Source organism: Desmodus rotundus, chromosome 6 (genome assembly GCF_022682495.2).
Source record: "Desmodus rotundus isolate HL8 chromosome 6, HLdesRot8A.1, whole genome shotgun sequence".
Classification (NCBI taxonomy): domain Eukaryota; kingdom Metazoa; phylum Chordata; class Mammalia; order Chiroptera; family Phyllostomidae; genus Desmodus; species Desmodus rotundus.
The window spans coordinates 114,241,701-114,261,255 of NC_071392.1; the positions used below are offsets into that span (position 1 = coordinate 114,241,701).

At 50.6% G+C, this 19,555-nt stretch overlaps 1 protein-coding gene across 2 annotated transcripts in view; it reads left to right on the forward strand.

The window, feature by feature from the left end:
- Window positions 1-19,555, forward strand: part of NOL4L (nucleolar protein 4 like) — a 120,612-nt gene that overhangs the window by 66,224 nt on the left and 34,833 nt on the right. Inside the window, exon 1 of one of the 2 annotated variants that reach the window (XM_053926728.2) lies at window positions 19,079-19,197. The exons of the other annotated variant lie outside the window; for it this stretch is intronic. The gene's annotated coding sequence lies outside the window, so the exon portion shown is untranslated. Of the gene's footprint in view, window positions 1-19,078; window positions 19,198-19,555 lie in introns of those variants that run through there. 2 annotated transcript variants of the gene reach the window in all.

Here is a 19,555-nt window from a genome sequence, read left to right on the forward strand (position 1 = left end):
CAAACACAGCCATGGGACTGGCTGCACTGCTGTCAAATCCCAAGTCCCAAGGCCAGGTTCTGAGAGTGGTTTCATTCCTTGCTCATCACTCTAACGCCTGTAGTGTCTGCAAATCACTCACACGGGCTACATGGGAAATAAACCAAATCTAAACTCACTGGGGGCCAGGATAAATGATATTTTATTAATGTTGAACAAAGCGGAGTGGGTGCTCTTTCAGGCAGGTGAAGAAAAAATCCCAATAATTCATTTTTCCCCAGCATTAGATATCCTAGCGACAAGAAGTAAAGCAAGTAGAATATTTCCTCTCACTGTGCTTTGAGCAGACAGCGAACAGGTGGTTGGGTTTATTTGTGAAACGGACAGAAGCACATTGCTTGCCCTGACCCGGTAGCTCAGTTGGTTAGAGCAGCATCTCAATACCCCAAGGTTGTGGGTTCAATCCCTGGTCCAAGCACATAAAAGAATCAACCAATGAATGCATAAATAAGTGGAAAAATTAATTGATATCTTTCTCTCTCTAAAATCAATCAATAAAAAAATTTTTAAAACTTAAAAAACTTAAGAATCTCACTGCTTGTTGCTCAGCATGTCAGGTTAAGCTGGGAGAGGGGTTCTTCTCCATGAGGGGATTAGGTAATATGAAAATCCAACAGCAACATCCACATAAAGAAGGAAGATTCTTCTCGAAGTCTGCTTCATTGCAGCAAAAATCCAGTGCCCTCTGTGAGTGAGGCATTTTGGGGCCAGACTCCGCCCTCACAGGCCCTTCCTGCTGAGACACAGACCCCAGGAGCTGTCACCACAGCGGCCATATCCAGCTGAAAATAGGAGAGTGTACCCTGATAAAATCTTTTTTTTTTTTTGTCCTTACTTGGGAAAGCTCTCGTAAAGATATAAAACTGAAATCACATCCAGTTGCACTGAGGATGGATACATTTTCTCGGAGGGGGCAGGGCAGGAAGCTTTCAGGAATGAGAACTGCCCCCCCCCCCCCCCCCCCCGAGTTCTGAATGAGATGAGGTTGGGGAGGGATGCGGGCAGTGCTCACAGGGCCGGGGCGGCCCCCAGGCGCCCTCGCCAGCAACCGATCTTTCAAAGGCCTTTCGGGGCTGTGTGCAGGGCACATCCAGAGGGGTGCTGGGTTGGTGGCCACTGGTCTTATTTTCTCTCTCATTCGGGGTTTTTCCATACTTTTAAAAAATTTAATGCCACAAGTAACACACAGCCTGAGTAGAAAAGTCGGCAGGCAGAAAGCAAGCGCGCAGAGGTGAAAGTCTAGGTCCCCCACCACTCGGACCGCTGTGGCCGCCCTTCCAGGCTGCTGAGTGGGAAGGGGGTCATCCGGTGCGCCCCACTTTGAAATCCGCTTTGGTTTTTTATGGCGATGGTTTTCCAAATTACTTGGAGTCTCTTTGCTCTCTGGGTCTTGATGTTTCCACCTACCAAATAAGCTGGTTATATACTTTTCCTGCCATTCACTCTCACTTTGCCCATGGCCACCCCTCTATCCTTCTATCCGTCCCTCGTGCACCTGAGCCAGGCATCAAGGAGACCGTGGGGAGTAGAGAGGCTGTCACAGTTCAGTGAGAGGGACAAGGAGGACCAAACTCGGCACTCCGGTCTGTAGGAAGAGCTCAGGGGAGCAGGCGCAAGGGAACGAGCTCGGTGGGTGCTGTTTCAGGCAGGGGGGTCATTCACAGGGCACCTGTTCTGTGTGCGGCACTTTACACACTTTGCCCTTCACCCTCACAGCTCTGCAGGGTCCTGTGATTAACCTCATTTAACAGATGCCCCAGCTGAGGCTCCAAAAGGGTCAGCTCTTGCTCAAGGTCACACAACCACGAACATGAATTGAAACTCAGATCTCTTCCATCCGGGAACCTGTGCACCTGCCAGGGTCCCAAGCCCTGTTTCCCTGCACACTCGCTGGACGAGGATGTGCTCGTCAGGGTAGAGTATCGCTGGTGGAGGGGAATGTCCTTGGCAGAGATGCTTGGCAGAGCAGGCTTTGTTTGGCCTGGGAACTGCGAGCGCCTTAAATATACAATGCCTAAGAAACCACCCAAAGAGGAATTTGGCATGGGACTGGGGTTGAGGTGAGGCGGTCTCCCCTACCTTACGCAGGCTCCCTTATCTGCAGAGGCGCATATGTAATTCGATATCCACATTATGGGTGCAGTTATCCTGATTGTTCCCGAGATCCCAGTGTTTGAACCCCGTGTAGAAATCAGATCCAGATCCGGAAGGAGGGAGACAAATCATCTGTGTTCCTTCCCGGACACGTACTTTCATTTTATAGCAGCGGAGGCCAAGACCCCCGGAGGTGCAGCGACTCTCCCAGGGCACCCAACCCCGGGCTCGGCTCTTTTTGGGTACCGCCCCTCCCCCGCCCCCAACTCCTTGGTCTGCCCCAGAGTGGGAGGGCTGTCAGCACCTTCCTCCGCCTCCCCTCTCCAGTTCTTGGAGCAGCGCTAATGTCCTGCTAATGGTTTTAATGGTTCCCCCAGCAGCGTGTGAAGTGGTGCGCAGCTCCATTGTTTAAGCGAGCCCGCCTGATGGAGGCTCTTACTGGCTTCCATTAACCTCTGCCTCCCCTGGCTCTGCCACGTGCTCCTGGCCGGGTTTTCCTCATGTCCTTGAGGGTCACGGAGGAGAGGCAGAACTCCTCCTCCCCCTGACACACGTGTTGGGTCTGCAGGGTCCCTAGCCCCCGCCCAGGGGTCCCCTGCTCCTTTCAGGGGGCCAGTGTAGAGCAGCACTGTTCTCAGCCAGGGTGCTGCCCACCCACCTGATCTAAGGACCCTGGAGTCAGGCTGACACAACCACTTCCACCAGCTACCCACTGTGTGACTTTGGGCAAATGGCTTTCGCCTCTCTGTGCTGCTTTTTCCTCACCAGTTACTTGAGAGTGAGTAATAACAATACACCCACGTCACAGAGTTATTTTAAAAGTTAAATGACTCCAAGCAAGTTCAGTGCTGAGTACAGTGCCAGGCACATAAGAAGCATGGAGGAAGTTTCAATGACCTCTACTGCTATTGACAGTAATATTATTATACAGCTTGTGTTTAATAGACACAGTGAATGACCTTGAACAAGAAACCAGGGCCATAAAGAGGCATAAGACAATGTGGTTGCTCTCAGGGAGCTCTTCTCAGTAGAGAGGACAAGACGGCAGCCGTGAACCCTGACCCAGGATGGGGAACAGAAACAAGAAGGGGTGGGGTGCCTGCCAGGTGGCTCAGGGACTTGCACTTATTTCAAATGGGATTCAAACCGTCAAAGTGGGTCCAGGGGAGGGAATCTGAGAGGTAACAGGTCTAGGAGAACCCGGGCTGGGGAAGGCCAGAATGAGTTTGTCAGAAGGAAGAGAGGCGAGGAAAAAGAAAGAGGAGGGGACAGAGCACGGCCTTTCTGGGAAGCAAGGCCACGAAACAGCCCTTCCTCAGTCAGCTCTGGGGAGCGAGGCAAGGATTTGGGCAGGATGTGAGCACGATCGAGGGAGGGACTTTCTCGGCTCCCATCTCTCTAAATAGAGAAGGAAGCAGGCCCGCTCTGAATAGCTCTGTCCACAGTCACTTATTTTTAATTGTGGTAAAATATATGTAACATGAAATTAGCCATTTTAACCATCTTGAGTATGTAAGCAGTGGCAGGCAGTGCGTTCACAATGTTGTGCAGGCGTGACCACGAGATTTTTCCATCTCCCCAAACAGAAACTCTGTAACCATTAAGCAATAATTCCCCATTGCCCCCTTCCCAGCCCCCGGTAACCACTGTTCTACTTTCTGCCTCCAGAAATTTGACTGTCTAGGTACCTCACATAAGTGGCATATATATTTGTCCTTCTGTGTCTGGCTTATTCCACTTGATGTTTCCAAGGCTCGCGCGTGTTGTAGCGTTTGACAGAACCACATTCTTTTCATGGCTGGGTAATATTCCACTGTGTGGCTAGGTCACCTTGTGTTTATCCATTCATTCATTGATGGGCATTTGGGTTGTTTCCATTTTTTGGCTAACCACATTCACTTTTTTATCAGTATTTTTTGGACCAGGCCGTGGGACACAGAGGGATTAGAACAGGGTTCTGTTCCTTCTCCCTCTGAGTCCTTACCCCTTTTTGTGGCTCTCTTTCCTCTTGGACACTCTTCAACCTCCCTGCTGCTCAGAAGATCCCCAAGAAAATGGGCGCACCCAGTGGAGAAACGCAGCTACTGGGTTTTAGAGTGACAGCCAGCCACGTACTTAAACAGGGCCTAAATCACAGAACTCCTAACCTGTCTTGAGCCACCTGACCCGAGTGCTGACTCTGACACCCAGGCTTTAGAGTTTGATAGCAGTGATGATTTCCTCCTCCTCCTCCTTCCTCGGGCTGCCCTGCAGCTCAGGCAGGGCATAAGCTCGCGGAAGAAACAGCAGAATGGAAACTTTGCCGTGCCCTCTGCTCCAGCTTAGTGTGTGTAAAGCTTTGACGGTCTCTTAAGAAAGCAGAGGTTCTGGTGTGTTTCTTTAAAATTAAAGAGTAATCCCCATGGAATACAAATAGAATGTAGAACTTCTAAACCACTAAAGAAAATTTTTTAAAAAACACAAAAACAAACAAACAACAAAGAAAAAACTGACCAGCCCAGCAAGAATAGGAAATGGGGAGATAAAAGAAACAACCAAAAGAGATATACTGAAAAGAAAACATAAGGAAGCTAGCAGGAACAAGACCAAACACAGTAAATCACAATAAATATAAATGGGTTAGATTTCACTAGAGTCAAAAACAGATGGGTTTTTTAAATGGCAAAGTCTATTTGGCAGTTCTAAAAGACATATTTTTATAAGTAAATGTTCGAGGCAAAAAAAAAAAAAAAAGAGGCATTAGATAGAGCAAAGAAAGATGCTTTCTGCTGATCAAAGGCATAGTTTCCCAGTATGATTTCAGAGCCCTTTGACCTTGGAGGTCTGCCCTTGGGGGAAGTTGAGGAGGTCAGTTGTTCCTGTTGAACGTAAAAAACATCTCAGGCTTCATCATGAGAAGCAGCATCTTTCTTTCACTGCCCCTGGCGTCTTCCCCATCATTGATCTCTTCGCCTTTTGTAGTTTTTGCTGCCGCCGTGCGGCAGTCTCTTCTCTAGACCAGCATCTTCAAACGAGCGTTTGTGTGTGTTCCCCAGAAATGCGCATGGTGCCGACCCTGTGGGATCCGCAAGAATGTGGGGCCTGCTGCCTCAGCCGCCTAGTCCCTCTCATCCTCTCCCCCCGAGGTACGCTGGGACCGCCTCTCAGTGTCCGGCCTCCTTCCCTTCTTCCCAGTTCCTGGCCTTTGTGCCTCTTAGACACCATCAGCAGGCCTCTGGGAGCTGCCTGCCTGTTACTGGTTTTTTCATTTTTTTATTGATATTTTTAAGAAAGAGAGAGGAAGGTGGGAGGAGAGAGAGAGGGACATCGATTTGCTATTCCACTTATTTATGCATTCATTGCTTGATTCTTGTACGTGCCCTGACCAGGGATCAAACCCGCAACCTTGGTGTCTCAGGACAACGCTTTAACCAACTGAGCTACTCGGCCAGGGCCTGTTATTACTTATATTATTATGATTGTGTATATGTGTTTTATAGCTGAGCCAGTTAGCATCCCATGCTTACAATTCCTTTCTTTTGATTCCCTGGAGCTGACCATTGCCTCTTTTTTTCCCGACCTTAGCCCTCTATCTTTCACTCTTGCTTATGGTGTGTATATGTGTGCATTGTCATTTTTATTTTTATGTACTCAAATATATCAATTTTTTTCTTTAATGGCTTCTGCATTTAAGTCTTTAAAGGGCTAATTCTTCTCCACCTCCATGTTTTCTTCTACTATTATCATGGTTTCTTTTTTCTTAATAGACTCTTTTTAAAAAACAGTTTTAGATTTACAGAAAAATTGAGAAGAACTACAGATTTCTTACATTACCCACCCACCCCGTTGCCCCCTATTATTAACATCTTACATTAGTACGACACATTTGTTACAACTGATGAGCCCGATATTATACATCACTGTTAGCTAAAGCCCACCGTTTATTTAGACTCCCTTAGTCTCGGCCTAGTGTCCTCTTTCTGTCCCCTAAGTCCTGTCCGGGACACAACAGGCATTTAGTCACCAGGCCTCCTTCAGCTCCTCTCGGCTGTGCCCATTTCTCAGGCTTTCTTTGGTTTTGATGACCTTGACAGTGGTGAAGCGTACTGGTCAGGCATGTTATAGAATTTTGGGATTTGGTATTCTCAATGCATAAAATTGGGGTTACGGGTTATTAGGAGGCAGACCACAGACACAGAGTGCCCTCTGTACCACCTCGTGTCAAGGGTACCCACCGTTAACGTGGTTTGTGACTGCTGTGTCGGCCTTGGCCACACCAGGCTGCGGTAGCGTTTGCTGGGTTTCATCTCTGTGAAGTTCTGCATTCCGCCCCTCTCCACGGTTGTTCTCTGGAAGGAGGTCACGGGGCGCTGCCCACACCTAAGGAGCAGCAAGCGGGGTGGGGGTGGGACGGGGGCAGGGGGGGGCGTTGTTGGGGGTTATGCTTTCTTCCCTTGAAGGCAAAGTATCCACATGCATTATTTGGAATTCTTGTGCATGGGAGAGTTCTCTCTCCTTCCTCATTTTTAAATGCACTCAATCATTTCTTTAGGTGGTTATTTATTTCATATTAGGGTTATAATTAGATACTTCTTCATCTTATTGCTTACATTTTCTTTGGCTTTGGCCACTGGGATCTCTTTCAGCTGGCTCCTATGCTATTTTGACAATACCTTCCCTGATTTTTTCTTTAGGTTTGTTTTTTGTAGGATTTCATTTCATTTTATTTTGTTTTAATATTTCTTTACTTTCTGGCACTACAATATGCTCCAGGCTCATCTTATATATGTCCTGCTCCAGTCCTAGAATCAGCCACATCTCCAAGGAGCTCTGGTTCCTTAAATTGGAGAGTCGTATTAAAAACCAAGATCTGGGTGTTAGGTGTGCTTATTGCCGCTGGGGCATCCTTTCTTTCAGACCCTCCCAGCTGACAGAGCAAAATACGTACATGCTTTTACTTTTCATATTTAATCTGTGACCCATTCGGACCTTGTCCTGGTGTATTCTGAAATGTGGAGCCCGCTTCCCCCTCTTGTGTACGCCTCTCTCATTGAAGAGTCTCTTTTCTTCCCACCGATTTGAGTCACCACCTTTGTAATTTACTAAATTTCCATCTGGAGCGGAATCTGCCTCCGTTCAGCCCCTTGGTCTCTGTCTAGTCGTGTACCAGCTCCACACCATTTTAAGTTTTAGGACTAATGTGGTTTAATATTTAGTAGAAATGGTCCTCCTTTGTTGTCCTTCTTTATGAAAGTTTCCTTGGCTTGGAAAAAAAAGAGTTATTTGGGAAAAATTGTTTCATGCCTCACATTTTTTGCATGCCCTTCTTAGTGGGGTAAAAATACTGTAGCGGCACCATTGATCCGACCATGTAAACAAGAGGCTTTCACTGCAGGACTTTCTGTTCATGCAGAAACCGGGAGACTGTGAGCCGGGACCATCAGGGCTATAAACATGGACAGCCCAGTGTCACGCAAAATAGGGCATTTTTAAACTTGAGAGGCAGTGTTTTCTTAGCAACCTCTATTTGGAGAAGACGAGAGAGGAATGAAAACCCATTGTCAAACATCTTTATTGGGGGGGCATTATTTTAGTCATCAGTATATGTCTTGAGAATCTTCAGGTGCTTTCTGGAAACTTGCTGCAACTTCCAAACGCTCAAAAGAAAATGAGCACCGCCAGGGCAGCCTGGGTTCAGAGAGGTGTCTTCCCGCTTCCCTGAAGCGGCGTGGGACAAAAGCAGCCGACAGCAGACATCCTGTCTTGAAAGCCAGTAGCCACTAGTAGACAACCCTGAACCTGAACAGCTCATTGTCCGCATCAGCTCCTAAAGACTCAGTCCCCTTCCAGGCTGCCGACGTCCACCCCCCTCCACATGCAAGGATGCAGATGCGGCCTTTCAACTTCATTATCCAAGAAAAAATGCACGCAGCGCCGGTGATTTACCGACGCAGGCCGGAGAGCCGTCTGGTGCCACAAGCAGGACCCTGCGTGCAGGGCTGGCCTGGGATGTTTGCTTCATCTGTGTGGAGGGGAAGCCAGGGGCCAGGTCAGGCACTGCTACCTGGGCCTCTGTAAATGGGAGGCGGCAGCTCTTCTCAGAGCTCTCTCTCTGAGCGCCCTGGGCAGCTGACTCCCTGCTCTGTCTCTAAGGATGAGGGAGGCCCAACAGGCAAGGCGGCATCTCTCCCGGCTGAGCCAGGAAGGGGTGGCTTGAAACATCCAGATGGTCACTGAACGTGCCGCTGACCTTGTGACGCCCCCAGTTCTGGGCCCTGGCCTGACTGACACCCAGAGGGGCCTGGGTGTCTTGGAGCTAAGGCCTGTTGGATTTTTGTTGGTGTTTTTAATGACTAATCTCTTGTCTCCTATTTTCAGAATGTCTCCTTCATCTAGAGCAGGTGGGATGTTTTGGGCAGGGCACTTTTTCTCGGTCCTCCCTCTTTGTCACATATTTTTGAGGACAAGACCCTTAAGGCTCTGAAATACAAGCTGCTTGGCTTCTAGCGGCTGAGCGTGCGTGTCGGTTGTGGCTTTTACACAGGTTCTTGGCCCACCCTGAGTCTCGTCAGTCTGATGGCTGCTTCTCACATGGGGCCCAGATGGTTCCCAGCACCCAGCAAAGAGCTGCTGCAGGAGACCCTGCCCCACTTGGTGGGTGGGTGGGTGGGCGGGCTGTGGCTTTGTAACCAGACCTGGAGGATCCAGGAGGGTTTCCGAGGCTTTAGCAGCTGATGTCTAGAGATCAATTAGAGATAATGGCTTTGGGTAGACTGGAGAAGCACAGCCAAGATTGTTCCTGGTTGTGATTGTGTTTACCTCATTAATGGGCCTTAGGCGGGCTGGCAGCTCCCCCACCTCCACTCAGCAGGAGGCAGAGGCTTCTGCTCACCGTCCACCAGACCCTTGCCCTCCCCGTGACCCAGTGTTTGCATAGCTTTTAGAAATGGTCCTCCTTCATTCATTCAGAAATCATTTAAGTTCCTACTGTGTCCTGGACACCATTCTAAGCACTGAGAATTCAGCAGCGAAGGAGACAGATAAGAGGCCTAGGGCCAGGGAGCTTGCAGGCTGTGGAGATGATAAACAGGTCAATCGGGGGGAAAAAATACACAAAAGTGAGGAGTTTAGGGCGGAGAGTGAAAAAAGGGTCAGTGGCTAGATTGTGCCTGTCGGTGAAAAGGTCTCTGAGCAGAGGTGGCACCAAGCCCACATGAATGATAAGAAGTGGCAGCCCCCGTGGTGATGAAGGGGAAAGGGCTTTCCCGGTGGAGCAGACAGTACAAAGGCCCTGGGGCAGGACCAACAAGGGGACTAGGGCAGAGGGAGTGAGGGGGTAGCAAGCCTGGGCTAATCTTGACAGCGCTCTCAGGGCCTGCTAGCCAGGTACTGAGATCTGTGTTCAATGTGAAGCCTTATGGGGCATCTTCCTCTGACAGGCGAGAGCAGACGCCTAACCAGGGGTGATTGTGAGTGGGGACAAGCGCCCAAGAGGGCGCCCGGTGACTCTGGCTCGTTCTAGGGGCGGCCCTGCCCCTGACCAGCTGTCCAACTTTCGTTTCTCCTGCTGCAGCTTCCCTGTGAGTGGGGCAACAGGCCTGGGCTGGACTCTGGTGGTTTTCAAAGTTGGCTTTTTGACTGAGGAACCCCTCTCTTCAAGGAAACTCTTCAGGGAAGAAGTCTAGTGTATCCAGGGTCAGCCACAGGCAGGCGCGTCACAGGCAAAGCTGAGAAAGGGGACCAGAGCTCCGCTCACCTGCTCCTCCTACCCCCAGGCAGCCCCTCTCCACCTTTCATCAGCACCCTGTCACAGGGCCTGGGTAGCCCTGAGCTTCGGGCTGGGTACAGAAGACAGCCAGAGAGAGGCTCAGCCCAGCATGGCCACAAGCAGCCCAACCTCAGGCTGGGCGCTCCTTTCTCCCCTGCAGCGTTCTCCCAGCAGAAATGAGTGACAGACTCCATGCCTTGCTAAGCCCATGGTCATTTGAAGGCTTGGATGTTTGGAATGGCTTTAAGTACCTCAAGCAAAACTAGGACTGAAACAGAAGAAACTCTCTAACGGGAACACTGCTGCAGCTCAGGAAGTGCCCAGGCATGCCTGCGCAGTGGCCGTGGCGTCCGTGCTCCTGCAGGGTCCGTAGGCAATGGAAGTAAGTGCTTGGCTTCCCAAAGAACCACAGTACACACAACAGCCTCCTTCTCAGTCTCTTCAAGAAGCTGACACTGGAGAAAAGGCCACCTGGGAGTGGGGTTTCTTGCTGTCTAGTTCATCTACAAATGGGAGGACTGTGAATCAGTCAGAGATGCTTTTGAGTAAAAAGTGCAAAAACCCAGCTGACTGCATAGCAAAACATCAAGTTTTTTTATTCCTAAAACAAGAATGGAGGAGCCACTGTTAGTGCTGATGCTGGCAATGTTGGGTTTGGGTCTCTGTGATACTGTTGACCTTTTCCTCATAGTTGCAAGGTGGCTGCTGTTGCTCCACCCATTTTTTCCATATTCATGTTGAGAGGAGGATGGGAAGGGGTGGTATAAGCTTAGTCTAGCAAAGCAAAAGCTTTCCCAGAAGGTTGCCAATAGACTTTCGTTGACATCTCATTGACCAGAACAGGGTCACATGGCCACCCCCAACTGTAAGGGAGGCTGGGCAAGAAAGAACTGCATTTCCCAGCTCTTTCTAGTTGAGAAAGGAAAGGGAGAAGTGTGGAGTCTGGGTGTCAGGTAAGTTAGTTCACAGTATCTGCCGTGGCCTAGGCACCACGAACTTGGTTTGACAATGCCCTTGGGTGTCAAGTTCCCAAGCACCACAGCACTCACAACAGGCACCCACACACAGCAGGTAAAAGACTAGTAAAGAGAGGAAGAGAGAGGAAGTGGGAAGGAAGGAGAAAGGAGGAGGACAGGAACCATCATTGAGGGGCTTCTGTGTGTCGGGTCTCAGAGAACAGGGGACAAGGCTCAGTTTCAGGGAGCTTAAGTGACCAAAGTCGTAGAGTTACTGAGAGGAAGAGCCCACTCCCTCCAACATTAATGCTGTTATTTCCCAGGGAAGGGGAGGGAGAAGAGAAAGGAAAAGAGTGCTAGCCAGGGTAAGGGCCGGTAAGGCCTGCAGCTGAGCCAGCTCCGTCAGCTTCATGGGGACAGGCCCAGGTCGCTCATCTCACCACCGCAGTCCCTACGTCAGGCCCCAGCACATAGTAGGGGCTCTAGCAGGGGCTCAACAAATGTTTGTGGACTGATGTCTATATTATTAATTACTTCTTTTCCACATTATCTCCATCATTAATGATCACGAAGTTTTGGACAGGTGCTCTGTGCTGGGCGCCAGTTCAGCCCCCTGCAGACATCGCTGCATTTGAGCCTCACAGCCACCTTTCAGGGAGGAGTCCCTGCTGTTGTGCCTTGTTGTCCCCTATTTTATTTTTTTTAATTTATTTTAGACAGGGGAAGGGAGGAAGAGAGGGAGAGAGGGAGAGAAACATCAATGTGTGGTTGCCTCTCTTGTGCTCCTTGTTGGGGACCTGGCCTGCAACCCAGGCATGTGCCCTCGCTGGGAATCGAACCAGCGACACTTTGGTTCGCAGGCCGGCACTCAGTCCACTGAGTGCTCAATCCACTGAGCCAAACCAGCTGGGGCCTGTTGTCCCCTATTTTAGACACAAGAAAACCAAAGCTTGTAGCAGTTAAGTCACCTGCCTACCTGAGGGCACACCCAGGAAAGGCCTGAATGCAAACAAAACACACCCCCAGTCACCTGCTCCCTCCTCTGCTCCCCCACCCTCTGTGTGGACCACCAACCTCCAGGCTCCAGCCACCAGCAGCTCTGGCTCTGGAACCCTCAGCCATTACCCACCCACCCACACGGCACCTGTGGGCACCTGTGGGCTCTGTCATCACAGGATTTCAGCCGAAACGGGAAGTGCTGTCTGTCCCTTTCTCTTGACAGTCTGCTCCCGTTTCCCAGCGTGTCTTCCTTGGCACAGCCCATGAAGTTAGCACTTTACGGCCTGCAGAGGGGCCTCCCCTGCCCCAGTCACCTGCTGAAGAGCCAGCTGAGCGTCCCCTGCAGACGCCCCAGTCCCAGCCTCCCTCAGGGGTTGCAGGGAGAAGCCTTGGGCTCTGGCCAGAGGTCCAATGCCTCCAGCAGTCCCAGCCCACTCCCAGTTCCCAGCCTGAGGGAGACCGCTGGGCCCAGGCTGGCTCTGGCAGCTTCCTCGTTCTGCTCTGCCGGAGGCCAGAGAGGCGCAGCGTCACACGGTCCAGCCCAGTGGGCCCACCTTCCCAGGGCCCACCATGCACTCGGGAGACCAGCACGCCCTTGTTCAGACCTTGGCTTGGCCACTAGCTTCCAGTGCTGTGACTGTGGGCATGTCCCCTGCGCACTGTATCCTCACTAGTGGGTGACTGGGTGAGTCATTTAATCTCCCTCGAAGAGCCCCTACCCTGTGGGTGTAAAATGGCAATTAATATTGACCTCATGATGTGGCTGATGAAAGAAGGTAACACGTACTCCCACCCAGCCCAGTGCTGGTGCGGTAATGGATTATGCTGAGCCCTGGGCTGCTCGGCCGTGGTAACCAGTCCTGGCTTTTTCTTTAGTTTCCCAAACCTTTATTGAAGTATAACGTACATACAGAAGAAAGCACACGTCATTGGGTGGACAGCTCAGGGGATTCTTACAAACTGAATCCACCTCCTGTGACCGATTCTCAGATCAAGAACTAGAACAGCCCTGGCCAGTGTGGCTCACAGGTTGGAGCGACATCCTGTAAATCATAAATCGAAAGGTTGAGGCTTTGATTCCCAGTCAGGGCACATGGCTGGGTTGTAGGTTCAGTCCCCAGTTGGGGCATGTATGAGAGGCAACCGATTGATGTTTCTCTCACGTTGGTGTTTCTCTTCCTCCCTTTCTCCCTGCCTTCCCCGCTCTCTAAAATCTATGAGCATGTCCTTTGGTGAGGATTAAAAAAAAGGAAATAGAACTCTGTCAGTACCCCAAAGACCCTCTGTGCGCCTTCTAGTGAGTATCCCTCAGCCAGGGCGACCGACCACTCTCCTGACCTCCAGTAGTATAGATGGGTTCGCCTGTTCTAGAACTTCATGTGAAAGAGTCACAACGCGTGAGCTCTTCTGCTCACACGCATGCGTCGTGCGGGTCAGCTGTGTTGAGGTGTGCAGAGCCCGTTTGTGCTTTTCTGCTGCTGAGGAGTATTCCGGGTGGCACGCGCCACGGCATCCGCTCTGTGCCGGTGGACGCCTGGGGCCGCTGTGGGCTGCGCTGCCGTGACCAGCCTTCGGTGCTCGTTCCTGGTGGGCGCACATCTAGGAGGGCAAGCGCTGGTTTGTGTCTGGCCTTGCGGTTTGGCTGAGCCTCTCCGGAGGTGCCAGGAAGGAAGGGAGAGGGAAGAGCACACTTTGTGGGAGTCACGAAGCACGGCCCATGCCTCAGGGCTGTGCTGGGCAGTGGGCAAGACAGGTTTCTGAGTCATGCCATGGTGAGTTGCTACTATGTGTGGGATGCCACCAGGGGCTCTATCGCTGGAGAGCCTGTGCCAGCCCCTGAGAGCTCGCTTCCAGTTGGGGAAATGAGGTGTGACACAGGAAACAGGAAGTGACACAGGGCATTCATTAAGTGACAGAAGACTGAGAGAGGCCTGTCCCCAGAGCCAGCTCGCTGGTCTGTGAGACTGACATCGCGAGTTCGGGGGGCCCTAGGTTTGGCAGGGTTGGCGGGTGTCTTTGCCAACCACGCAGAGCCTCATTCCCCTGTGGAAGCTTATGTGTCCCTCCGTGCCCGACTGAGTGTCACGTCTTTGGTGGCGCCCTCAGCATCCTCTGTGTCCTTCCCAGCAGGCCCCACAACTGCCAAGTATGAACCGAATACACATCCTATGAGCAGAAACTGCGTGGCCGTTTGTTTAATCTCTTTCCTGCTGGCCCGCAGGCTCCACGTGGGCCGACCTCTGTCTGTATTATTCATTGCTTCATTCAGACTTATGGTGCCTGGCATGTGGTAGTGGGTTTGTACATAGTTGTAGAAAGATCGTGTGCCTGAAAGCATGCATGATCAAAGGCAGGGAGAGGGGCAGGTCGCACGTGGGTGGCCGAGGGGCAGAAGATGGTGAGTCTGTCTGAAGCACGGGTCACAGTTTGGGACAGAAGGCTATACAGCCAGCAGAGCTGTGGAAGGCCTCGAATGCCAGGCCAGAGAACTATAACTTGATTCTGCCAGCAACTGGGAGCTGTTGAAGGTTTTGGAGTAGGAGAGTGACATAAATAGAGATGAATCGATGACATTTTAAAGCAGCACATTCCTGAAAAGACTGATGAAACTAATTTGACCTTTGTTGTAGCTGTTAGGAAAGTGTATTTCAACAAGTCAGACCCTTTTAGTTATATTCATCATGGGAAATTATCTAAACAGAGAAGGACTGAGGAAACAGTATTGGCCTGTGTTTCCTAGACCTCTCACAGGCCACTACCTGGGGACCCAGCCTGCAACCCAGGCATGTGTCCTGACTGGGAACCGAACCAGGAACCTTTTGGTCCACAGTCTGGTTCAGTCCACTGAGCCACACCAGCCAGGGCGGAACCAGGGGGTTATGATTGGGAATAACAGGATCTCAGTATGACCAGAGCAGATCCTCTTGCCCAGTCCCTCAGGTGGAAACCCCCCAGCTTTCTCCATAACTGTGCTCACCTACAGTGCCTCCCTACTGCGGCGTGGGTTCCATGGTCTTTATTATGCTGGGGTAGGGAGAGTTCATGGGGGCAGATATTAAATATATTCTAGAGCTGTACTCTTGGGACAGGAGTAGATCAATAGAATAGAATAAACAATTCCAAAAATAATGGGAAATTAATGTACTATAAAGATGGCATTTCCAATCAGTGGACAAAGATGGGTTATTTAAAAGATGGTATCGGGACAACTTGGATAGTCATTAAAAAAATAAGCTGGATCTTCACCTTACTACTTATATGGAGATAAATTACAGATGGAATAAAGATTGAACTGTAATGAAGCTATAAATGCTCTAGAAGAAAATATGAGTGAATTACTTTTATAATCTTAAAGTGGGGAAAAAAAAACTTTGTTTTTACCAGAAGCCCTAAAGGAAAAAAAACAACAACCCTAATGGGATGATATAAAATTTCCATATGGAAAAAAAAATCCCTCCGTAAACAAAATAAAAAGACCACAAAAAAGAAAACATATTTGTAAAATATATGACAAAAGATTAATTTCATTTCCAAAGACTTCTTACAAAAATTTTAAAAAGAGAACTGCCAACCGAAGTATCCAAATAGAGAAATAGACAAAGAATATAAACAGATTGTTAGAGAGAGGAAGGAAGGGGGGGAGGGAGGGAGGGAGGAAAGAGAAAGACAAGTAAGTGACCAATCAACAAGATAAGCACAAACATACGCTCGCATTCCCAAATGAAGAGGGGCAGAGGAACGTAAGAGACGCCGTTTCCCAGCTCTCGCATCGGCAGAGATAAAAGAGATTGCTGATGCTAATCACTGACACGCGTGCAGTGAAATGGGAACCGCCAGGCCCTGCTGGTGGCTGAGCGGACCGGTCCAGCCTTTGTGGAGAGGGATATGACCATCGCTGTGAAAATTGAGAGTCCTGGGGATGATGAAAGTTCCTGCTCACCAAGTACTCCTTCTGGGGAAGAGATCAAGCAGTATTTTATGACCTGACTTCTGAAGTCACGCCCCCTCATTTTCCTGCCACCCCCTCGGTTTCACGGGACTGTTCATCGTGGCGGACACCAAGAAGTGAGGGTCATTGGGGGCCATCTTGGAGAACGGCTACCACCGTTTCTAATTTCAAAGGGGACGCTTTGGTGTCAAATACTACATTAAACACACTACCTTATTATCCACTTTGTAGATAAGGAAATTGAAGCTTACGGAGGTTTAAGTATGGTGTCCAAGGTCACTGGCCTGGTATCAGAGCCAGAATTTGCACTGATCCCATTTGGCTCTAGACTCCTGGCTAGCCCTCCTTACTGGTCTCCCCATTGCTGTTCTTGCTTCCTTATACTCCTGTCTCCTCTGATCTAAAAACGTAATCCATATTCCATCATTTCCCCACTCTTAGAATAAAATCCACTCAACTTGAAGTGGTATACGAGGCTCCGCGGGCCTCCTCACCCTCATCCCCCCCACGCCCTCCTTGCCCACGGCCATCGGTCACTTTCCTATTCCTCAAACAGGCCAAGCCCCTTCCCACCTCAGAGCCTTTGCACTGGCTGCTCTCTCCGCCTGAAAGATCGTGCCCCAGGTCTTCACCCAGCGGTCAGCCTCTGCCATCCCAGCGTCAGGGCACACCGTGGCCTTCCCCGACCACTCAGCCCGAGCTCACACTTGTCTCCCCCCTCAGCCCGTGTCCACTTTATCCCTCACTCCCCCATCCTCTGCCTCTCCTTGACACGGTCTCCACCTCAATCCTTATGTCCAAGATCCAGCCAGGATTCAAACTCGGCATGTAGCTGCTATTTCTCTTTCGTCTCATGATCTGGAACAGTCAGATTAGTAGCAGTGGACCTTTTGAGAGTTCAGGACAGATCCAGGTTATGATCAGATCTAGGCTAAGCATTTGGGGGCGAACATAACGTAAACGATGCTGTATCCTCTTATTGCATCCCTTCAGGAGGGGGCACGGTGTGTCAGGTGGCCCCACTTTGCTGATTGGATCAGTTGGTTGGGGCCTGTCTGGCGGATCTCTCCATTGTGCAGGCACACGTTCCCTCCTGTCGTTAATGGGTAATTTGTAGGGACAAATGTTTTTTTAATGCTTTGATATGCTTAAACAGCATCTGCTCTGGTCATACTGAGATCCTGTTATTCCCAATCATAACCCCCTGGTTCCACCCTGGCTGGAGTGGCTCAGTGGATTGAACCAGCCTGTGGAACGAAAGGTTCCTGGTTTGGTTCCCAGTCAGGACACATGCCTGGGTTGCAGGCTGGGTCCCCAGGTAGTGGCCTGTGAGAGGCAACCGATTGCTGTTCCTCTCTCACGTAGATGTTTCTCTCCCTCTCTTTCTCCCTCCTTTCCCCTCTCTCTAAAAATAAATAAATAAATTGGAAAAAAAAAAAAAACTTCCCGGTTCCCATGGCTAGGTCCCCACTTGTGGATGGGCCCATTTCACATAGGAAGCTGCACGGGGGGGCTTCTTAAGAAGCACCGTGGAACAAGTGCCCCACCAGCTGTGCATTTACCGAAGCACCCACTGTTTGAGGAACCTGGAGGAGACACGAAGGCAGCACTGCCCCCTGAAGCGGACAGCAACAGCCTTCTCTGCCATGATCCCCCACCAGACTGCGACACGACATTGGGAGAATTAGTGGTCAGAAAACTAGGTCATGCTATTCCTTGTTAGGACCCGTGCTGTGGCCACTTTAAGGATGGAGGGAGTTGTCTAGAGGCACAAGGACGCTGAAAGCAGCCTACACAAGGTTACTCAAGGAGTGGCAGCTCCTGCAGGAGATTTCTGCAGGCTTCAGCACACATAAAACTTGCCTAATTCCCGGCACTGCTAAGCAGCCAGGTTATTCCAGGGCTCCCAACTGCTTTTGTGGGTAGAGCAGGGCTGGGGCTGTTTTATCTCGAGGATGGTAGATGAGTTCACATTTCATGCTCAGAGAAAATCACTGCTCTGCCCTCTTGGGCAGTACTATCTCTCTTTTATTAGTCAGAGAAGAACTGGGTTATCTGGGCTCAATTCCACCTTTGAACTTCAGGTGGATTTGGCATTATATTTCAAGCCCAGCTGTCCAGCACTGCTGTGAAATAGTGACTCGGGCCAGGAGAAGCCGAAGGTCTCTAGAAATGTCGTGGGAGGAGATGGGCAATCCTGGGCCTGCATTTCTCATTTTCGGAGTGAGAAAGGAGTTTCTGTGTTTGAAACGCCCACACTTCCCTGGATGAACTTAAGAGTTGTGGCCACTAATTCTAAAAATCATTATTGGGCACCAATACGCGTGGCCTTTCAGGTAACGAACCCCCAAACGGTCTCTCACCATGGAGGATGCACAGTAAAGATGTAACAGAAAACCAGGAAGAGAGAATTGGTTTGCAAACGCACTTGATTGCTGGGATAAAAGGTGCTAATAAGTAACATATGAGTTGTGTATTGACGCAAAAGTCTTCAGCATGTGCGGCGGGAAGTCTGGGTGCCTTAATTCGATGTGTTGTCATCTTCCCGTTTTTCTAATGGGTGAGTATACTCAGCTCTGAACCCGTGCTGTTGTACTTCCAACTCTCACCTGTAGAGGGAGACTTGTTTACCTCGGATTGTTCACAATGCAAAGCTTTCAGTGGAAGAAAGAAAAAAGGCTTTTTACAAAAAAAAAAAGTTGGAAGGTTAAAGGCAGTTTCAAAATTGCAAACAATTGCAGTGGCTGTCTCGTTTTCTCTTCTTTGTTGGTTCCACTGTGAATGAGTTGTAGCGTAAAGTCAGTAGAAACTGCCCTTCCTCTTTGGATTCGACCCGAGGAACCAGGAGGTGGGATCGTTATTGGGTTTTGTTTTGGTGTTTGGCCATTTTCTCACAGAATTCCACGAGAGCTGCTCCCCAGCCCTGTTAAAGCGCAAGAATTTTCTGAAGCCTGACCCGATGTAACGGAGGGTGTGCATTTGGGGAGGGGGGCGTCTGCCCTTGACCCATCTTCCCCGTCGGCTCTAATTCTGTTGTCTCGGGAAGAGCGTGTTATGTTTCGGGCTGAATTTGAGGTTAGTTTGGAGATCCGGCCCCCCCCTCTCACCCCGCGTCGCCCCATGCCGCCTTCTCTAGCACCCCAGGCTGACGAGGTGTGTCTGCGCGGAGGACGGCGTCTCTGATCCGCGTGGGTCACCCCCCTCCTGCGAGGCGGTGTCTCCGCGTACAGTGCGCACCCAGGTCTGGGATTGAGCTGCATTCTTGATATTATCCTATTACTTTACAACTGTAGCTAACGCTCAGGAAGGAGCCCGCACGGTGTGGCCCAGAGAAGCACAATGACCGGTGGGAAGGAGTCGGGACCGAGCCGGTGGCGAGCGCTCGGGATTGCTGAAATGTTTGGGTGGGACAGGTGAGCCCAGCCCGGACTATTAGGCGCCCGCCTGGAGGAAGGAGGGGTGCAGGGGTGGGTGTAAAATAAGTGGTGGGAAAGAGACAAAGGAAGAGTGAAGAGGCGAGGTGGTGCGGAATAGAGGGAGGGGGAGGGGAGTGGGCAGCGAGCCGAGGAGCCTGAGCTTGAACTTGATCAAGAAAAGGGGGCCCTGAGGTGGGATGGGGGGCCCGGCCAAGAGCCAGCCACGTGCCTGGCTTTTCCAGACCTGGGTCTCGCTCCCACAGCCCAGGGGCCCAGCCCCCGGCCCAGCCGCCCCGCCCAGCGAGGACCCGCGTCCCCCGGGAACTGGGAGACGCGCGGGGGGTCGAGGGCTGCC